The sequence below is a fragment of the Danio rerio genome, chromosome 19 (assembly GCF_052040795.2).
Source record: "Danio rerio strain M-AB ecotype USA chromosome 19, GRCz13ab, whole genome shotgun sequence".
Classification (NCBI taxonomy): domain Eukaryota; kingdom Metazoa; phylum Chordata; class Actinopteri; order Cypriniformes; family Danionidae; genus Danio; species Danio rerio.
In genome coordinates this window covers 23336245-23353382 of record NC_141039.2, presented here as the reverse complement: position 1 = coordinate 23353382, position 17138 = coordinate 23336245, and the positions used below count along the sequence as shown (strand labels likewise).

General features: G+C 37.5%; 1 protein-coding gene across 2 annotated transcripts in view; it reads right to left on the bottom strand.

Moving 5' to 3' along the window:
• LOC147832543 (uncharacterized) overlaps window positions 1-17138 on the bottom strand; it is a 442200-nt gene that overhangs the window by 414 nt on the left and 424648 nt on the right. The gene's annotated exons all lie outside the window — the stretch shown is intronic.

Genomic DNA, 17138 nt, shown 5'->3' with positions numbered 1-17138 from the left:
AGTATACTGTTTTATAGCCTGTGCTAGACAGTTGCTAGGGTGTATGTACCATGTAGTTGTTAGAATGTTGCTAGGTGGTTCCTAAGGTATTCTTAATGGTTACTAGGTGGTTAATAAGTCATTGCTATGTGGTTGCTAGGGTGTTCTGAGTACCTGCTAAGGCATTGCTAAGGTGTTTTATGTGGTTGCTAAAATGTTGCTAGGTGGTTGCTAGGGTGTTCTGAGCAGTCTAGGCAGTTGTTAAGCTGTAGCTAGGTGGTTACTAGGGTGCTCTGAGTGTTTGCTAGTCGGTTGATAAAGCATTGATAAGGCAGTTGCTAGGCTGTGCAAAGGCATTGCCACCATAATGTTGATGGAACATTATTTCACTATTTTAATTTTCCAAAAAGTTAAATAAACTTGAAAATACACTTGCTACAAATGATCCATATCCTAACACAAAACTCACAAAATGGTTCCTGAACGAAACTAGTGCTAGCAACATCTGAGCAAGCCATGTTATTTTTGGTGTGCAGATGTCTAACATTGAACGTGTTTGACTGTGTTAGAGAGGAGGGTTTGCCATGTCAGAAAATAAAGTCAAAAGTGCCATTTGGAGGATTACTTTAATCAGAGAGAAGAGAGAGTTGGAGTGAGTGAAAGTGCTGTCAGTTTGGAACATGAAACTGAACGCCAGAACGTACAGATTTCCAGAATCTGCTCTCATAGCGGCCAATTAATCATGCACATTATTCAGACGTTAAGTTAAATATGTTGATTGTAACCTTGCTGAGGAAAAGGAAAATGTTTCTCTGGAGGCGAAGGGCATGGTTTAAAGCTCAGAGAGTATGTGGTCGTGTGTGTGAGTGGCGTGTATGTGTTTGTGTGTGTGTAATCTGCAGGTTTGTGTGTCAAGGTCAGAACGGTCAAATGTGTCCTCTCTCCTTCGCTCCTCACACCTGAATCAGAGCTGACACCAGAAAAAAATCCTCATAGTCTGCAGCACACACACATTTGTTTTTGTAGTTTATTCTTCATAGATATTTATATGTGCAAACTGTACATTATTTTCTCTAACCCTAACCCAAGCCTAAACTCAACTCTCACAAGAAATATTTAGAATTTAAAAAAACACTCAGAGGTGTGTTTCTAAAAACTATCATTTTTCAAGGCCTGTGACTGTAAGATTTCAAGTAAATTTAAATCCTTTGGGCACAAATTGCAACTAACAAGTTTGCACTTTAACAAAGATTAATTGATTAATTATTCATACAACAAAGACAGTAGGTTCATTCCACTTCATGCAGCGTTGCGCAGATCGATTGTAATCTGTCTTAAAGCGGTGCATGCTGGTTAAAAATTTTGTCCAGATTGACGCTGCGCTGACGCCACATGACTTTCACGTGGCATTAAATTTTGAATCCCGCTCCGTCCGCTCCCACCAGGTTTTAGCCTGAACCCGACCGCATTTTCAGCATTTGTTGTTCCGCTGCCCGACCCGCTCTATTTTTTTACTCGCCGTGCCTGTTCCCGCTAACGGACGGGGGAGAACAAAACCGAAAATCACCCAGCTATACAGAGTCCAGACAGCCTATAACAAGCTGTCTGTATAAACACACACATAAGCACCAAGCAAGTGACAAACAGACAGCATAACGCTCTCTCTTTCATTCACACACACACACACACACACACACACACACACACACACACACACACACACACACACTCACACACACACACACACACACACACACACACACACACACACACACCAGTTACCGACCGCTTCCGCGCGTTTTTCGGAAATGTATTTCCGCTCCGCAAGAAATCTGGTCGGGTCCCGTGGAAGACCTCTACATCAAAATACCGCACCAGCGCTCTGTGATCAGACGAGTGATTCAGCCGGTGCAGCATCTGAAGAGTGACTGCTAGAGCTGCAATGACGACAACAATATTACACAACAATGATATTTGACAATCACCAGCTGGATTCACAGCATGAAAACAAGCACGTGGTTTATTATTGGACAAATTCCGATTTACAAATTTCAAAACAAACAATTAACTTTCCCTACCCTCTCTATCTTGTATATATAATGCTTAATAAAAGATTGCACAAATTTTACTGCAGTATTCATTTTTTGTTAAATAATCTGGTTATAAAGGCTAGATTGTTTGCACAAGTTTATTTTCGACCATTCTGCAGACTATTTACTGCATTCAGCTCCATGAATGATTTAAATTATATATTTAAGTGAATAACCTAAATATTAACTCAGATAAGTCTTACAGACTTAAGAGAATATAAATCTAATCGTTGATCCTGCCACCCTAAAGGTTTCTTAACAAATTATGTTCATTCAATTATTTATTTTCTTGTCGGCTTAGTCCCTTTATTAATCCGAGGTCGCCACAGCGGAATGAACCGCCAACCTATCCAGCAAGTTTTTACGCAGCGGATGCACTTCCAGCCGCAACCCATCTCTGGGAATATACACACACACTATGGACAATTTAGCCTACCCAATTTACCTGTACCGCATGTCTTTGGACTGTGGGGGAAACCGGAGCAACCAGAGGAAACCCACGCAAAGGCAGGGTGAACATGCAAACTCCACACAGAAACGCCAACTGAGCCGAGGTTCGAACCAGCGACCTTCTTGCTGTGAGGCGACAGCACTACCTACTGCGCCACTATTTTATGAAACAATTATGAAATGATTTATATGATGATAAAATATATATTTCTTTCCTGTCTAGCCGTTTATACATAAGTTTTAAAAGTGACATTAATGTACATGCTCTTTCTGGGAAACTTCTACCTAAAGTAGAAGTTTTGGGTTTTGGGTTTTACATTAATATACATTGGAAAGTTTTACATCTATAAATGTGAATAAATTTAAACCCTTTTCAAGGCCTATTCAATAGGCCTATTTGTTTTTTTCTGTTGTTGTTGTTTATATTACCCTCTCGTTTCCCCTTATTTCTCTCATGCGTTTGTTATACATTTAATTCATAATTCCCTTAATGTTAAAAGTGAACTAAAGTTTGTAGAGACTGTATTCTGTTTTATTTGTACTGTAAATCTTTTGTTGTTAAAAAATTATGATGATGCCATGTGATCGGTCATCATGACTGCCTCAACTTTGAGCCCCAAAGTATCCAGCTTGATGGCTCCGTTTTTAACTCTGCCCTTGCCTGCGTTTGGCTAATCTAGCTAATCACCGGCTGCAGCCATGGTCGAATGCACCTATGTCAGGTCCTGTGTTTGTATCATGTGACCTTCCCCATGTGCTCCTTTGTTCTGTTTCCCTGCCGCTTCGTAAAGTTCATTAGTTCCACCTGTGTCTCACTCCTCTTTATCATTAGTTACATTTAGTCAGGTGTATTTATACTCCTGTGTGTTGTTCAGTTCTTCGTCGTTATTCTACGTTATGTTCTATCTACACCCCATGTAATTCCTGAGTCTCCAGTGTTTTTTATATACCATTTATTTTGTATATTTTATGCACATTCACGCCCCCTAATTTTTTATTATTATTTTTTTTCCAAATAGTCCGAATAGATACTTAAGCCATCTTGTAAAATTGTATTTATAATCGCAATATATATTGCAGGAAAAGCATGTAATGTCAGTCTTTCCAATATTGTGCTGCCCTAACTACTAGCATAATTCAGTAATTTAGTGTTTCCCAAATGCAGAAAAAGATAATTCGCAAAAAATGTCAAAAATCTGTGGTTGGAACAACAGCGCTTGTCTTGTAGTTAGAAGAATAATTTCCTCCTTATTTGAAATATGGTCAGATCATCAAAGTGACCAAATAGCTAAGCTTAACAACAACATACACTCACCGGCCACTTTTATTAGGTTCACTTTAGTAGTATCGTGTTGGACCACCTGGCCTTAATCCTTGGTGGCAAAGATTAAACAAGATGCTGAAAATATTCCTCAGAAAATTTGGTCCATATTGATATGATAACATCACACAGATTTGTCGGCTGCACATCTATGATGCAGCTCTCCCGTTCCACCACATCCCAAAGGTGCTCTATTGGATTGAGATATGGGGACTGTGGAGGCCATTTGAGTACAGTGAACTCATTGTCATGTGCAATAAACCAGTCTGAGATATTTCATGCTTTAGGACATTGCGTGTTATCCTGCTGAAAGTATCCATCAGTTGACGCCAGATTCTGACCCTACCACCCGGATGTCACAGCAGAAATCCAGACTCATCAGACGAGGCAACATTTTTCCAATCTTCTATTGTTCAATTTTGGTGAGCCTGTGCAAACTGTAGCCTCAGATTCCTGTTTGTAGCTGACAGAAGTGGAACCGGGTGTGGTCTTCTGCTGCTGTAACCCATCCGCCTCAAGGTTGTACGTGTTGTGCATTTAGAGATGCTCTTCTGCATACCTCCATTGTAATGAGTGGTTATTTGAGTTACTGTTGCCTTTCTTTCAGCTCGAACACACATTCTGATGCTCGGTTTGAAATGCAGCAGATCGTAATGACCATGTCTAAATGCGCAGCTTGCATTTATGTAAAAAAACAAAAAAAACAATCATTGCCAACTCCATAGACATCAGTGTGCATATTATGTTTGCTACTACTAATGTGTTTACATGTCAAACTTAAAATAAATGTTATTAGTTTAAAAACACAGATAAATTATGAATTATGACAAGTGCCACATACATCTTTCTCTGGCTCAGCACGAGCCATCACGAGAAAGTAGATTTGAAATTAGATTTGATCATTTTGAACTGAATGTTGTAATCACAGTGATGTGATCACATGGGTCAAAGGGTTAAAGCGCTGTTCAGGAGTAAAAACCTGAATAAGCACTGGTGAAACCTCAGAGCGATGTTAGGAAAACCACATTTAGCATTCGTTTTCACTCCACCACCTGCTTGATGACACTAATGACAATTCTAACTAATGGGATTCAAATGACGTATCTGCAACACATTTCAGGTCATAGCTAGTTTGTTTGACCAACAACAAAGAATTCAGCAAAGAATTGGTAAAACACACCCCAGTACATTTACATGTACATGGACAACAGTATTCCAATGCTAACATGATTAAGACAATACTTTGATTAGGAATCGACTACATGTATATAACCAGATATTTCTAATTACATGTCTAGCAAAGTTATTACAAGTTATATTTGTGGAGTATTCCTATTTTAGCTGCATTATTGAAGTAGTATAGAGTAGACATGTACACACCTTAATCCCACTATTTAAATAACACTATAACTTGTCACCACATTGTGACAGGATAAACAAACGGCAGTGGTCAACAGTTTGACAGCAAAAACAAGAGCAGGCCTTTGAATGGGGGTTTGTAACCACCGTCATCAGGCTGCACATGTAACAAAACAAATGACTATCAGCACTTGAAGGTTTCATAAAAAAAATAAAAATAAATAAATAATAAAATAATACCAAAACTGCACCCATAACGAAAATAAACTATGCAGTTGAAATGTGAAATTCTGAAGGGAATGATGTGATGTCTAATGATGTATGCCATTAACCACACTGTCAAATAGTATCTGTTAATTAACTGTTAGTTTCCATATTTTGTAATTCACAAGTGTTTTCCATTAAGTTGCGCTTGTGAATTGCATTATGGGGCCTTGATCTCTGCTTCGTTGACTTTTGATGTTGAAAACTCAAATCTATAGTTTAACAAATGATATCATTTTAATAGTCTGAAATAATATATTGTATAAGAAATAATAGGTAGAGTAATATGTCTGTAAAATGACAGAAAATGTACTGATAGAAGGTTTTTGTAGCATAATATATAACACCAACCCAGACAATATATCACTTTAAACTATTAGAAATGTTAAAAAAAGTCACTTTTCAGAACTTTTTAATGTTAAAAGTATTTAGAAAAAAGATCAAGGTCACACAATGTAATGCAAAGGCTTAAATAAACATGGAAAAATAAAAATAAAAAAACTTGAATCACAAAATATAACAATATAACTGCAACTTTACAGAATTTTTTTACAGCACAATCTCTGTACTATAACATGTATGCATTCCATTTTAATCATAATATTGTATTATTACAAAAAAAAATATTACATAACCAATAGTCCCTTTCACACAATTTTCCGGGAAGGTCCGTATATGTGAAAAGGCCCTTTTTGAAAATTCTAATAAATTAGTTCCGGCAATTTTCTTGAAAATAAAGTTAACATTACCGTTAATTTGCCAGAATGCTATGCTATGTGAACGCAGAAGGAAAAGAGCGCGTTCACGAATAGAACGCACTGACGTGAGACATGACGTACTCCAGCCAATCAGAATATTCTGATGCATTCACATCCACGCTGTTTATAAAAATAAAAGCCTTTGAATATTTTTCTAGACACATTTAGCTGCTAGATGTTAGTCAGATAACGTTTCTATGTTCCTTCTTAATTCCAACCGTGTAAAGAAATATCAATAAAATGCTAATGATAAGCTGTTGTTCACAGTACTTATCCATCCACTGGGTTTGTAATGTCCTCAAATGTTTGCAAATACAATCAGAGCTATTTAGAGGTAATTTCTGGTTAATGATGTCACAATTTTTAGGTCTTATTTGCCTTTGTGAACAGCGCTTTTTTTAATTTACCGGTAAAACTGTTCCGGTAATTTTTCAGATATTTATCACTGTGTGAAAGGGGCTAATGTCCATGTAAAAGTTCTAAAAGTTCAATATGATTTTTAAGCCTTTTGATTTATAAAGACACAGACAATGTCTCAGTAAACAGTTTAAATTGTAAACTTCATCAAATACCAATGGCATTGCCCAAAATTGTGTTAACATACTGTATATCTCAACAACCAGCCCACACAGCTGAAACACACAAGGACACACACTCGTACAGCTACCTTTAATTTCCATAGATAGAATGAGTTTAAAGATGATGCAGTGGTGCAGTAGGTAGTGCTATCGCCTCACAGCAAGAAGGTTGCTGGGTCGCTGGTTCGAACCTCGGCTCAGTTGGCATTTCTGTGAGGAGTTTGTATGTTCTCCCTTTATTCGCGTGGGTTTCCTCGAGGTGCTCTGGTTTCCCCCACAGTCCAAAGACATGCGGTACAGGTGAACTGATTTTTACTGTACAAAGTTTGCATTATATCTTCCTACCCAAACTACCTCTAAATGTAACCCTCACAGAAAACAATCAGCATTTTGTGTTTTAATATGATAAATCAGTGTGATTTATGAGCAGTTTTCCTAATGGGGATTAAGAAAAGAGAGCTCACAAGGTCAAAATCTTTTGGTAGTGCTATGTTTTTGAGAACTATCTCCACCTTGCTATCTTTAAGCTTTCATACACACATGAGGGATGCAAATCACATTGTAAATAGATTGTCTATGACAAGTTTTTGCACATCTCAATAAATGATTCTGTATAGCCATCATCTGTCATGTTTTCAAGTGTTAGCTTTAAACAAGTGTTTTCAGAGAGCTAAAACATTTGTCATGGTAAGCTATTATGTATGCATTTAATACAATTTACTTTAAAGCAATAAGGTATGAGAGGGGCTTTTAACAGGGATGTGTTTAAAATATTAAAATATGATTTAGGGATGCAAATGTATTAACAGTCAAACGGTGAAATTATTTGTTAATGGAAGACAAAATTAATTTAATGCAATAAATGATCGTCACATGATTATGGATTACTTAATCAGGCTACATATTGTCAAAACCGATTAAATTATAATTATTAATTATAATTATTTATGAACTTATATAATCATTTTCCAGATATATGCTGATTGATTTCTGCTTGACTTATTGGTTCGAAACTGATTTATAGTATTTATTGAATCATTATTAGTTGTCAATTAAATTAATAACTAAGGTTATCATTGAATTGTCAATACAGTTATAGTATACTATACAGTTACCAATAAAATATTTATGATTATTTAACAATAATACTTATGATTAATGTCCTTGCACATTAACTGTCTGGTATATATAAACATACATATTATCAATAAAAAATATATAAGACATGAATAATTATTAATATAATATATATAATAATAATTTAAAAAATCACCAGTTATCTGAAAACAATAACTAATTTATTTAGGCATGTAGGCATGGTCAAGACGATCTGCTGCAGTTCAAACTTAGCATCAGAATGAGGAAGAAAGATTATTTAAGGGACTTTGAAAGTGGCATGGTTGTTGGTGCCAGACTGCTATTTCAGAAACTGCTGATCTACTGAAATTTTCACGCACAACCATATTTAGGGTTTACAGAGAATTGTTTGAAAAAGAAAAAAATATCCAGTGAGCGACAGATTTTTGGACACAAATGCCTTGTTGATGCCAGAGGTCAGAGAAAAATGGCCAGATTTATTCGAGCTGATAGAAAAGCAACAGTAACTCAAATAACCACTTGTTACAATGGAGATATGCAGAGGAGCGTCTCTGAATGCATAACACAAGCTGCCTCCCAAGCTTGAGGCAGATGGGCTACAGCAGCAGAAGACCACACCGGGTGTGTTGCCTAGTCTGATGATTCTTGATTTCTGTTGTGACATTTGGATGGTAGGTTCAGAATTTGGCGTCAATAACATGGAAGCATGGATCCATCCTGCCTTGTATCAACAGTTCAGGCAGCTGGTGGAGGTGGTGTAATGGTGTGCGGGATATTTTCTTGGCACACTTTGGGCCCATTAGTACCAACTGAGCATTGTGTCAATGCCATAGCCTAGTATTGTTCTTGACCATATCCATCCCTTTATGACCACAGTGTACCCTTCTTCTAATGGCTACTTCCAGCATGACAATGCGGCATGTCATATTTACTCAAATGGCCTCCACAATGACCAGATCTCAATCCAATGAAGCACCTTCGGGATGTGGTGAAACGGAAAGTCTCATCATAGATGTGCAGCCAACAAATCTGCAGCAACTGTGTGATGCTATCATGTCAATATGGACCGAAATCTCTGTAAAATATTTCAAGTAACTTGTTGAACCTATGCCACGAAGGATCAAGGCAGGTATGAAGACAAAAGGGGGTCCAACCCCGTACTATTAACGTGTACCTAATAAAGTGGCCGGTGAGTGTTTATATAGATTTATCATAAATGATCAATAACACAATGGTTATTCTATCTATAAAATATAAACCTTGACACATAAATTAGCATCTATGACCACAGTTCACAGATCCTCCAGCCAAATCGCATCCTCAAATTACAGCCCCCTTCCACCTCCACCCCATATTCTGTCCACCCGACGTCTGAACTTCCATAACCTCTATTCTTTCCCCGTCTCTCCTCAGTCTTTCGTTTGATCCAGCAGTTTAATAACCTCAAGTGCTGTCATGGGTGCTTTTTGAAAAATGGCTCCCATAAACCATAACAGCCTCAATCAAGCAGTGGAGATTTCGGCGGGCTCCAACTATCTCCCTGTGTCCCCCTTGTCCCATGTCCCCGCCTTAATGAATTAGTGCTGAAATATGCAGCGGCACCCCAGTCATTAGCACAAACGCGCATCTGTGATTTAATATCATTTTGCTCAATGTTTGCGGCGGAGACGGTCGCGGCTGACTGGCATGTTGAAATATTTGAACCCTATTAGACAATAGGATAAAACCAGCCTGTTGCTCCCGAGTATATCAGTGGTAAATCCCTGCTGATTTACAAAGCATTAACATTTTACTGAGCCCTGGAAGAAGAAGAAAAAAAGTCGCTGATTTATACAACTATGCTCCCTCGCCTTCATTTTTCTTTATTTCTAAGCCAAGCAGGTGATGACATTTTGAAAATAAATACTAGGCTAATTAAATACTGATGGCAGAGCAGCGTGTGGTTGATGGACTGCCGTTGTGTAGAGTGACGAGTGGCTCGTGTTGTTGTGGAAAGACTGTCGCTGCTTTTTCTTTGAATGCTGGGATATTAATATTATTTTTATTTAGTTTCTTTCAAATAGATATGCTATGTAGAAGATTGGGACAAATCCTGTTAATGTTGCAATTTGAGAATGGTAAAGTCCACTGTAGTTGGAAATATTGTAAGCAAAAATTTTGATTCTGAATGTTTCTTATTGTCAGATTTACAACAAACATGTTATCAGTCTTGACTTTTTATCTATAAACTATGATTGAAATGTGAGTTTATATTATAGATGTTTCAATTGCATATAAATAATAAACAAAAGATAGCTTCCATGTCTTTATCTTACATTTATTAATTTCTCAATATGCGAGATTTAAACTCACAATTGCCGGTTAATAATGCAATATAGGGTCACAGTCATGAAAATAAAAGTTTTATTTATGAGATTTTTTGACAAATTTTAAATGTAATTAAAACTAATTATAAAATGAATGATTGCATGAATGAATTATACGTAATTTTAACTTAATTATTTCATTTTAATAATTTAAATTTATTTATTTTCAAATGTATTTTTATTAAATTAATCACTTTCTGGCCATATGGTATACTTGGTGTGAAAAAGTGTTTGCCCCCTGAATTATTTATTTCCCTTAATAATTTATATGTTTTTCACACTTTAATGTTTCTGATCATCAAACATATTTAAAATCTGTCAAACATAACATAAGTAAACCTTCATAATAACATAAGTAAACCAATTGTGAAGTTTTCAAATAAGGGTTTTTATTATTGATTAAAAACAAAATATAAACCTACATAACCCTTTATGAAAACGTTTTGGGACTGTAGCAAACCACAGTGAGAGACATTTTCTAGAAATGGAAAAACATGGAACAGTGAAGAACCATCCCTGGAGCGGCCAGATAAAATAAAAATTACCACAAAAGACCACAATAACAACCCATCCAAGAAATCACAAAAGGCCCTACAACAACATCCAAAAACTGTAGGCCTCACTTGCTTCACTTAAGATGTGTTCATGACTGCACCATAAGATAGATACTGGGCAAAATGGTTTGCATGACTTTTGGTAAAACACTCTGTGGACTTAAAAGAAAAATCTTTTTGAAAGGTGTGTGTCCAAAAAGGTGTGATTTCCCTAGTATGGATGGTAGCAGGTTTTAAGCACTTTTCATAATACTTTCTTTGGTGTACAACATGATACAAAAAAATAAAAAATCATAAAAGTTTGGAACAACCTGAGGGTAAGTTAACAGTGAGCACATTTGGGTTCCTAAGGGAACTATCCCCACAACAAGCAAATAGAAACGATCAGTTATTTATAAAAAAAAAACATTAATAATAATATGACAAAAAAAAGTCTACCCAGGCTCATTCTGATTATGTGCCCCTATATATTTCTGGAGAGGGCTTAATACGACCCAGGAGGTACGTTTTTTCCAGTTTTTGTTTTTATGAATACGACAGAGGTCGCTGTTATCTCAAATTTCTCTCGCGAGTGCCATTTGCGCCTGCTCTTCTTGAGTAATGAGGCCGATGTCGACTGACTAACTGACTGACTAACTGATAGACTGACCCACCCTCCTCCTTCCCTTAACCCAACCAATAGTGTTTTAAAAAGCACCGATTGACCAGCACTCACCCACTTCTCTAAATCCAACCAAAAGCAATTCATAAAAAGGCAACCTGATTTTTACCACATTTTCAGATTTTACCACATTCTCACCCTGTTATTTACTTCTTTATTTTATTTTTGGGTTTTGTTTTCGTTTTGCCTGAAATTTCGTTTTATGTCTTATGTCTTAATTCATTTTCTGAAACCATTCTTTGCTGGACTCGAACCTTGTCGTCACGGTCAACTCTTCTCTGTGTCTCAAATTCTCCAATGTACAAGGCGAGCCACTTGCAGCATTATACCGCCCCATAGCGTTCACTTTAAAAAACAGCCGTACATTTCTTTGGCTACATAATTTGCCAGCTCCAAAAATGTATATAGGGGTAAGTTTTCAGAATGAGCCTATGCAGAAAAAAAGTTCATTCAGGTTATTCTGTCTGTACATACACTAGGGATCAAACTGATGTGAGTCTAAACAGCCTGCCAAAGTTTTAGAAAAGTCCTAGAAAAATAAATAAAAAAGCACTAAATTAATCAACAAGAATAGAACTTTTCGCAAGTGAATTAGCACCTTCATTTTTGTGTCAAAAATTAATTGTATCCCTTTGCAGCTTTCCCAATGAGATATTAAAATGGGATGTAAAGTAGAGGGGGTGGGGACCGCTGATTGTGCTAATTGATGCATTCAGAACACTGTGTGGGACCTGGGGACGCTACGCCACACTGGGGATGTCAGTGGCTCTAAAGACGCCAGCGTATCTGCCGCACCATTTAAAGTCTTTAATCAAAATCTACAAGCGGAAATGTGGCGTACAGACAGCGTGGGCTCCCTAATTCCGATGCACCATGGGGTTCAGTTTAAGGGAAGAGAGAGAAGAAAGTAAACCTTCCAAGAATTCATTGACTTGTTTCTGCATGGATGTTACCCAGGCTTGCATAAGGAAGGGCTTGAGCTGGAAATCAACTGTAAAGTAATTACAGTTTCTCCACATGAATGTGAAGAACATGTTCACTTTACTCTCAGTTTAAAGCACTTCTTCTGAAAGTTTGGATCTTAATATATGCTGCTTTTGTTGTTGATTTATACTTTTTAAGAAAGAAAAAAACACAAAAAAACAATGAAGTTTGTTAAGTTTTGTGCAGATCTGACTGGCACTTTAATATCTCATAAGGCCACAGGAGATAATTTATTATTATTAATATATTATTTTATTACCTCTTGTTTAAATACACTATAAAGAGCATATTTCATTCTCTATTTACTCATCCGGAAGTCTCTAGAGATTGTGCAGCGCCATTGATGTGATCCAAGACCTGTGAAGAGATGATGCCAACCACTGAGCACTTGAGGTATCCATTATCCTGGACCAGGCCGTATCCTGAGCAGATGCTGTGGCAGTCATGCAGGATTGGAGAGCTTGAGACTGATTTCTGAAAGATAGACGAGTGACACGAGTTTTCACATTGATCTCAGGGGGCAGCCTGAACACCTGCTGGTGACCTATTCACACCTGCAGCTTCTCCATGATGAATGTCCAGCATTCTACAGCCCCTGGTGCCTAGACTGTAGCTCTCCACAAGAAGTTTGGCCAGGAGAGAAATGGTCATGCCCGACTGAGCCAGGTTTCTCTCAAGATTTTTTTCCTTCATTTTCGTCAATTGGTAAAGTTGCATTCCTCAACACTGTCGCCCCTTGCTTACTTGCTTAGGGACTTGTAGAATACATTACTTGTACATTACTGTGATGGTTGGGTTTAGCGTTGAGGTAGGGGTAGACATTAATAAAATACAATTAATTGCAAATTTAATAAATAATATAAATAATTCTCATTAACTTATGCCGTATGTGATCCATAGCTGATTAACCATGTGGATAACAGCCTTCTGAGCCTACTAGTAGGCACAGAAGGCTCATACTGGCCCATATCTATTAATAACCACTGATAACGCCCATTCAAAGGAGGGATAACATTCAAATCGGTTGACTGTAATATACAACACCAACCCAGACAATATATCATTTCAAACTAAAAATGTTAATAAAAGTCACTTTTTTAAACTTGAAGAAAGATCAAGGTCCCATAATGCAAATCAAGAGCATAAACGAAAGGGGGGAAATAAATTAAAATTAAAACATGAATCACAAAAGATGGTAAACTGCTAATCTATGCATATTGTTTACAGTGCTTTTGTTTTTGACATTTTGTAATTTAATAACTTACTTATACTTGATAACATACTTATAAGTACCCAGATATTTTCCTAAATGTGTGCATATTTCATTCATTGATTTTTATTTATTTATTTATTTTTTTTAATAAATAACACAACAAAAGAGTTCTGAGCATTTCTACCTTGAATGGCCATAAAGGTCAAATTGACCTATATGCATTTCAGCTTATGATGCTTTTTCCTCATGCTTTTAAATAAGGTTGCCTTTGTTGCCTTTCTGCTAACTTTACATCAGACATGTCATTCAAACTTACAAAAGCAACAATTACAACAACAATATGTGAAAAAAAACTACACAAAGTTAGTTAACCGTCTTTGGGAGTGATTTAGTAACTCGGACACAATTAAAGAGACAGACAGTATTATATTATAGCCTATAATAAACTTAGGGTAATGACTTCATAAAGATGCTAAAAAAACATTTAAAGCTCAATTCTAACGTTCTTATTAGAAATTCTGAAAGTAAATATGACATTACAAACATTTAATTTGGTAAATGGTTGGTCAGAATGAGCTCTATGGCAGTAATAGAGATCTGGTAATCCCAGTGTTAATGATCTAAATGAATTTTGTTTCTTAACAAAACAAAAACAAAACAAAATATAAATAAAATGAAATTTAAAATGAAATAAATTAAATTTAACTAAATACGAATTAAATTATATTAAATAAAAAAAAACTAAATAAAAATGGAATAAAAAACATTTAATAATTTAATAATTATATCATGTTTAAAATTACATAAGAAACATTTTTACTATTTTCCAATCACTGAAAAAATCAGTTTCATTTAAAACTATTTTTTTAGGCTGAAAGCCAAATATAAACTACTTGTAGTGCATGTCACAGTCATTTCTATGATACATAAAAATATGAAAATAAAACTAATGTTAGGGGACTTATCTGGTACATAAAATTAGGGTTAACACGGTACAAAAATAGTTAACTTCACAAAAGTCACAAGCTACAGCAATAAAATGTAACTTTTGCCTCTTAAAAGTCATATTAAATCAAAATTATAAGTATGCAAAAAGAAAATAAAAGAAATGTCTGCCAAACAAAGCCATCCTGCCATTTATGCTCTCTCTCTCTCTCTCTCTCTCTCTCTCTCTCTCTCTCTCTCTCTCTCTCTCTCTTTCTCTCTCTCTCTCTCAATACACATATTTTAAAAAAACAAAAAAAAAAAACAGACTTATCTCAGGCCACTTCTAGAGCTTCATTTTCAGAGTGTCAAGCAATTTGTTTAAAGGCTCAAGTCACGAGTCAAGAGATGGCAGCAGAAAAAAGCCCTGGCGTTAATAAAAATTCATAGAATCTGCTCAGCCACAGAAATGGATGGCGACTGAGGGGTCACATTGCATCTGTGGTGGGAAGGTCAGAGGTTGCGTACAGTTTGAAAACAAGACAGTGTGTTTTCATGCATCATATAACAGATAAAGATTTTCAGTGTCGAGGCGGACCGGTGTGGGGTTGGGGGGGGTAGGGGGACACGTGCGTCTGCCGTCCTGTGTTAATTCTGTCAAGGTGTCACACACTTCATCTTCAGCGCGTCTAAGTAAAACACAGCCCCTCTGTACTGTGACACACATGTAGAATGTTCTCTTTTGTACAAAATGCACTACATGCTAAACACTCTACGTCACGGCAGTTTTTTTTTTTCTTGATCTTTTTATTCTGCCGTAATGCGATTATTCTACACAAATTGTGGGGATTTGATTCGGGCCAAAAAGCATCGCAGGGCCCCGGCGCTTGGGGCTAGTATTCATCAAGTGTAGAAATTATGTATTGAACGTGTTCTTGTTTATGACATCATTCAGCCGGATGAAATAGAAGCAGAGATTGGTTGCAGTGATTACCGTAAGCTGCCAGTGTTTTCATTACAAACAGCAGACGATTTCTAATAAAAAGATTAGGAGGTGTATGGCATCTTCAGAATCATGTCATGGAGTGAATTTATCATGAGCTGGACACCAGCGACCCCATTTTCCACAGCTGTAAAATAGATGTACGATACATTTCATTTTTTTTATTCTTTTAAAAAAAGACTCAGTGGTGACTGCCATTATGGAGGTGATGCATTGAGAAATCAAAAAACTTTCCGTCCTTTTGATTTTTATAGTATTGTACAGTGATTATATACTAAATACTGAGAGTAATCATAATTTAAATGTGATTGGTAGTTGGTGCCCTTTGGTATGTTATACGGCATTAGTCATAAGCCATTTTGGGTAAAGCATGATAAAACATAAAAAAAAAAACAGACATTAAATCCCAAAAAAGTACAAATATGATTATTAGGAAAGTACATTGTACAATATATATATATATATATATATATATATATATATATATATATATATATATATATATATATATCTCGTCTTTTTCAGTGTGGCACTCCGACCATGCATTTCCAGATGCGGTGGTTTCCTGTCCCCGGATGATGGGCACATGCACTGCGTTGCATGTCTGGGGGTCCAGCATGTTAATGCGGTGCTCGCGGGCAGTTCATGTCGTCATTGCGATGCCATGTTTGTTGCGTAGTTAAGATTGCGGCTAGCCCTTGCAAAATTGTGAACCACCCCAGCTGTCCCCTGCACTGCAGCGGGCACGTCTGAGGGTTCCAGTGGAAGATTATCCGTCGCCTCCGGGCTGGCAGACCTCCTGCCTCAAGCGCTCCATCCAAGCTTCAAGTGGAGGAAGCAATCTATCTAACCAGACGCTAGCCCTTACGTTCGATGACACCGGGGACCAGACGTCCACGGCTGCATCGAAGGGTGGGCTTTCATTTTCCAACGCAAATCCAGACCAGTTCGCCCCTTCCTGGCAGGTGATCGCTGTCAAAACGGTTCCTGAAACAGACATGTTAGTCATGCTTTCCCGAGCTGCTTCGGCCGTGGGGTTGGAGATGGTTTATCCCCCAGCTCCACGGCTGGACAAACTAGATGGGTGCTACGTAGAGGACAAGAGGTCCAAGCCTTCGAGGCCTCTCGTCCCCTTTTTCCCGGAGGTGCACAGTAGGCTCGCGCAGTCTTGGAGGGCACCTTTTTCTGCCCGTGCTGCATTTTTCTCTGCCCTCACCACTCTTGACTGTGGAGCAGCCAGGGGGTATGAGGTGATTCAATCTTTGTCCGCGTGGCGCCTCTTCTTTGCTGGGTCCGCCTCGTCTCCCGTCCAAAGCCTGTAGGTTATCTGCCTCCCTCGAAACCAGAATTTGCTCTTTCCCTGCTGGAGGGCCTGGCCCCATTTCCAACGGCACTTTTCACTGCCATGCAAACATCAATGAAAGAGCACTTTTCCACTTCCCTGGATGTGACAGCCCGAACTCTGCCAGTCTGGGAGGCTATGCTTTTCAGCTAGCAGGTTCTGGGCATTTTGCCAGTGGCTCACAGGTGCTGGGA